At 43.9% G+C, this 5,993-nt stretch overlaps 1 long non-coding RNA gene across 1 annotated transcript; it reads left to right on the top strand.

Moving 5' to 3' along the window:
• The first annotated feature begins 3,292 nt into the window (after positions 1 to 3,292).
• LOC119152519 lies at positions 3,293 to 5,186 on the top strand. The gene is made up of 3 exons (XR_005105796.1): positions 3,293 to 3,445; positions 4,657 to 4,954; positions 5,049 to 5,186. It is a non-coding gene; the product is annotated as an uncharacterized LOC119152519 (long non-coding RNA).
• Positions 5,187 to 5,993: the final 807 nt, after the last annotated feature.

The raw sequence follows: 5,993 nt of genomic DNA on the forward strand, positions 1-5,993 counted from the left end.
TTACCAGGTTGCTAAACACAGCTCAGCCCACAGACCTTTGACACTTCCAGGTTAGCACCCAAATGAACCCTTTGGAAGAAAAACTGGGGGTGTGCACACATCTAAGCATGCAGCTGTGCAGTATAGGTCCACGCTGTCAAAATACACCCCCTGAAAGCACCAATGGCACTGCAAATTGAAGTCTTTTTAAACCCCAAAGAAACGCTACAGAAATGCACAGAGCGTAAGAGCTGATTCTCCTTCTCATCTATTACACGAAGGAAATTGCTTTTGTGAATACAGTTTTGCAGAAGGAAGTTCCTAAAAAAGCACAGCCCAGAGCAACACACATTCTAGACTTCTTCAGGTTAAATACACTTCAGTGAATTTGTTTAAATTACAGAACCGCAGAGAAGGAAAAATCTAAATATTCATAGCATACCCGACAACAGACACACAGCAGCACACACAACTGTATAATTAAATATGTTACACAGCACACTGCCACAAGCTGCAGCAAGGGAATGCGACAGAGAGGAATTATAATAAACTCGGTTACTTAGAGTAATTTAGGCACATATTGACCTTCGTGTCAAGAAGTGTTACGGTGTTAAAAGTAATTTTACATATCAGACTCATCTTTTCCCCTCCACAGTGAAACCACGTCACCCGGCAGTTGGCAGCCATTCCTGAAAGAGGATGATGAAATTCTTGTGCAAACGCTCAGCGTTGCATGAAGAAACAGCCACAGTCACATGCTTGCTTCCCCAGACTCTGACCTGCACCGCAGCCAAACACACGACCTCTGAGAGTTAACCAAAAAACAGGTGTATATATATTTTTATTTATTTATTTATCCCTTGTCAACATGGCAAAAATGTAAAGCTCTGATTAAATTAAGGCAGCACCCTTCTCCTACACAGGCACAAGAGCACACACAATTGTAACAAAAATGGTTTTAAACCAAACTCTTTCACTCCAGTGAAGGAGCAGATCACTAGTGCAACAGTGAGGAGTCAGCAATGCTTGCAGCCACGTGGCAGAAGGAGCGGTGGGAATTTACACAGGCTGTGGATTTGCCATGGTGGAAAACAGACAGAGAATTAGAGGTGAAATTAGAGAAGAACAGAGTTGATACTTCTCTTTACTGTAAACTATCTCAAACCAGCCATGTGTTAGCCCAATCCCCTCCATTCGGGTTGGAATGGCACCCATTCCTAACATAGCTGGAATGTAGTCATCTGGAAGCAACAAAAATAGTTTCCCTCTATTTAGCCACTGAAGTTTTGGGGTGGGGGGAGCACAACAACCAACAACAACAGTGAGAAGAGATACAGGGGCAAAGGGGTCAGGGCTGTGGATTAATAGTGTAATTTAGGGATACAACTCCACCCCAGTGTTCTGCACACAAATGCTTGGTTATTATCTGGATTTCCATTTTCAGTAAGCACCAATAATTTTGACGTTCTTGAGTTGTAATATGTCATGTTCCTTGCTAGAAAAAAAAAACAAAACCAAAACAACCACACAAAGCACTTAATAGTGAACTAAAATAAATCTAACCTCTATCCATCAGTTCCTGCAACATTGTTATCCTGTTTTGCACTGGCAATAATTTTTTGGACTTCCCACCAGCAAGACAATGGGGCTGCTGCTCAAGAAACTTTGTACCACCAGTAACTGGGGCCAAGGGAAGCAGGAGTCTGAAGCATGCGAGATCCAATGTCAAACTCACTCCAAAAGGACATCTATTTCTTGTTTGGTTGGCTATTTAGCTCAAACCAAGCTGAAACACGCTGCAGCTTTTCACTTTGCCCCTGGAAATAAAACTGCATGACCAGCAGAGTGAAAATTTTCCCCCTGCCTTTTCCTTTGAAAAAAAATGTCTTGAATTTTACCCTTGATTGTCAATTGTAGCAGGAAAATATGGCAAAGGCCATATTTTTGTAGGCTTTCATGAGAATTAGGAATATTGAACCCTCCTTCCCAGCTACTGTTTTCAACTCTTCAGATGGAACGAAAGCAAAACAAAGACAAAAGATTTTGCCCTTAAATTCAAGGCTCAAAAGTCAGCAAACACGTCTCCTTGGTACTTTTTTTAAGCTGCAGAACTAATGTAATGGTTTAGTGGTGGTTTGGGTTTTTTTTCTCTCCTGTGATGCTGCAAAGTAACCAGAGAGCAGGAAGAGAAGAAGCCACAGTGAAACCAACGTGCAAGGGAGCAAGGCCATGTGAGATGCCCAAAATCCCAGCTGGCACCGGCTGATGTGGCAGAGAAAAGGCAGAAAATGCAACAGAGGACAGCCCTGACATCACCCTCTTAAAGTAGCTGTTAGGAGGGTGATGGGAAGGGAGTGACATTTGACAGACAGATTAAAGAAGGAAAAAGGGGGGGGAGGGGGAAAAGGAACTGCAGCTTTGTGGGAAGACAAGCTCTGCATGTCTGTACCTGAGGGCTGTATGGGGTACACAGGGCAGAGAAGGAATTACAGCATGGACAGGCCAACCTGTTTCTCATACTGACAGCTTCCCATCTCATTCAGAGGTGCTTAACCACCTTAAGCCACGTGGTACCAGACACATCCATGAACATGCTCGTACCACTGCACCTCATCCCTCACCCTAACCATTTGCCATAGCCATTTCCCATCAGTCACCAGCAGCCCCAGTCTCACCAGAGCACGTTTGACCCCTTGTCATGGGAGCCTTGTCCCCTCGACTGAAAGAAACCGGGAGCTTTTCCCCAGCCAATAAAACTTGCCATACATTAATCTGACAAAATATATGTCTTCTTCTCAAGACAGGTGACAACAACAAATAACAAAGGTGCCCCAAAGCACAGCCACCTCATGCCAGATGATATCCCAGGACACTTGGTCCCCCAGGTCATGAAAGCTTCCCTTAGCACTGCTAGCCCAGGGCACTCGTGCTGTCAAGAGGGTGAAATGATCCAGCAAACAAAGGATTGTGTTTAACAGACAAGGGGAGGTCTCACCCAGGATGAGATGGCCTGGAGGACCCTCAGGCAGGAAAACACTGTGGCTTCTACAGTTGTAAAAGGAGCAGCGAGACCATGATGGCGAGGCAGCACACGTTGCCCTGGCAGCGCCAAGCTCTGCTCAGAGAGGCCAAGCTGGCTGTGCTTACAAGGCCAGCCCCACAGCTGGTTTGCTAAAGCATGTCACCTGCACCTTCTGACGGCACGATGCACTTCACCTCAGGCCTGACAGCAATGACTTGGTAAACAACCCCAGAAAACCTTTGCTCTTCTCACTGCTGAGCTCCCTACACTGACTTTCTTACCACTTTTGTTTTCTCTCTGCCCCACCAACACCTCTGCTCTGCCTGCAAAGCACACCTTTTACCTCAGGCCACGTCTGATCAGGATGCCCTACACCTGCTTTCATTTACCTTGTTCGCCTCCCTGCCGGACTCTAGATCTGAAGTGGTTTGAAGGGGATATCAGGTATTGAATGCATATTTGGAGTAGTAGATTGCTCTGGTTGTGTGATTCTGACTTTTGGTCTTCTGGTTAAGACTGAAAAAACTCAGTCCATTTAGCTTTACCTGATAGAGAGTTAACTATAACTATGATCTAGGGTGGTTTTAAATCCATTTCTTTTTGGAACAGGGAATTAGTAGCTCCTGCTAAATTCTTGGCTGCCTTTTGGGTGGCCAAAGTGGGCTCCTGAAATTTTCCTGCTTGTCTGAAGCACTTTTCCTGGTTTTCTTTTCCACTTGGACTGTTCAGCATACCTCCTTAAACACATACTGATTGTTCCCTGTTATGTGACCTGCTCCTAGTATTGTTTTTCTTCAGGCTCTTCTTCAGTTACAATTTTCATTTCTTTCTGAGTCTTTAAACATAGTATTTGTCCTTTAAAATCTATTCTTAAAGTAGAGTCTTTATGAAAAAAAAATAATAGAAATAAGACATTATTTACTTTTCTGCAGTAACATTTAGGGAGAAATATTCCACCACTGCACTAATAATAGTAATACCCAGAGAGGGGCAATAAGGAAATCAGAATCAAGTGATTTCCACATAAAGGAAAACATGAAAAGTAGCTCCCACCAGCTTTGATAACTCCGTGGCAGCTGCAACACCAAGAAAACACATTTTGAATAGATAAAACTTCCTTGTCTCTCTCCAGATTAGCTGTTACTAATACAAGATGACTGTTCTTCTGATGCCCTCACCTGCGTTTCCAGGCTGAATGCACATACACATATGGTTTAGAAGCCTCTTGCTATGAGAAATGGTTTATTGTTCTTGTTTATCTTAATATTTTGTGAAGGATAAGACCCTACCCACCCTTCTCTGGTAAATTATTTGGTTTTGATGTTTGTCTTGGACAGCAAGGACATTCAAGTCCTCTTTACCAAATGTAAGGACAGGAGGGGGGATGTGTCATCCCTTCCTGAGGGAGCAGTAGTATGACAGCCAAGGGGGCATTTGAGAGACTGCAAGCAAAATGGGGGACCTGGGATCCACTTTTCTCACGGCATCTGCTTGCTATGTTGCATAACCATCTTAAAAATAAATGTGAGTGCTTTGGGAATCAATTCATGGCAAATCTCCCAACAACTCTTTCTCCAAGGTCCTCTCAAAGACAGGTAAAGGTGTTTGTGTGTCAGGTAGAGCCTCATTCTACATAGCCACCATTTCCTCTGCAGGTGCTCACTCCCCGAATGACGAGCTGTGTGCCCAGACTCTCAAAGGACGGACAATTGTCACCTTCTTCATCTACTTGTAGCACATTTCCTGCCTGTGGTCAAAGAACTTGAGAAAGGGGAAATCAGAATCCAGCTATGGGCCAGATGCCGTGAGATAATAATAACAAGACCTTATGGAGAGGCACCCCACAACACCAGAGTCAGGTTTTTTTCATAAATATTTGCGTACCTTGTCTTTCATGATGCACTTCGTACTGTTGCAGGCTGACTAATAGCTGACGACATTAACTGACCTCAGGTAGACAAACAATCCCAGTATATTTTCCCTCTTTCCCCTACCCCCTGTTTGCAGCTCCATAAAAGTGAATGCACTTCACACTTTTATTTTTAAGCTCTTGCAGCAGTTACCATCTGGAACAAGACTCAGGGAGGGAAGAAGGAAGAAAAGAAAGGTCAGAAAATAACAAGCTGAGCTTGTACTACACATGTGTTGCATCAAAAAAAAAAAATTACAAAAGAAGAGTGCCCCACACAGCATAGTACTGATTACTGAGAAGCACAACACAGATCTGGACCCTCCAAAAGCTGTAATTGCAAAGACAGGTTATGTCTGATTTAAATAGCATGCTACTGTTCTGGATGGCCTTCAAGCAGCAGAGGAAGCAGGAGTACATAAAGGATCATGACAGGCAACAAAGTGGTGTGTGACACCCGAGGGGACCACCATAAAGAGTCAGTAGTGGCTTAGGAAAGGGATATATTCATACACATTCTGTTGGTAAAACACTCATTCTGCAGTTTCTATTACAGGGAGGTTAACAGCACACATTCCAGCACTGGTGGATCTTTTTGGCAAAGCTGAAATTCCTGGAAAATATTTGAATACCAAATAACACAAGAAAACCAGCAAGCTCCTGCATTAAGGCCACTGCTGCTTGGCATCACTCTTGCAAGGGATCTGAGGCAAGGAGAAAGCCTCTCTTCGTAAACCCAGCAGGTACCATGGGAACAACAAATAAGTACCAAACTCTTTCTAGAAGAACAAATACAGGTTCTTGTGCCACTCAGAGGAGCCTTTTGATATCCATACACTGACTGCTTCCCTCCCCGGCCCCAGATTTGAACCTCCCAGCCTTCCCGAACCAAAGATTTTATCGTTTGATTCACTAAAACATTTATTATGCAGCAAATCAGACCACAGACTGGCCAAGGTCTAAATGAAGCTTTTGCCAATACCTGACTTCCTACTGATATTTATAATTCCCCAATAACCCTTTGCTTGAACCCCCGGCTGCAGGCAGTGACTCAGCAGTCGCAGGGCTCCCATTAGTATTCTC

The sequence above is a fragment of the Falco rusticolus genome, chromosome 8 (assembly GCF_015220075.1).
Source record: "Falco rusticolus isolate bFalRus1 chromosome 8, bFalRus1.pri, whole genome shotgun sequence".
Lineage (NCBI taxonomy): Eukaryota > Metazoa > Chordata > Aves > Falconiformes > Falconidae > Falco > Falco rusticolus.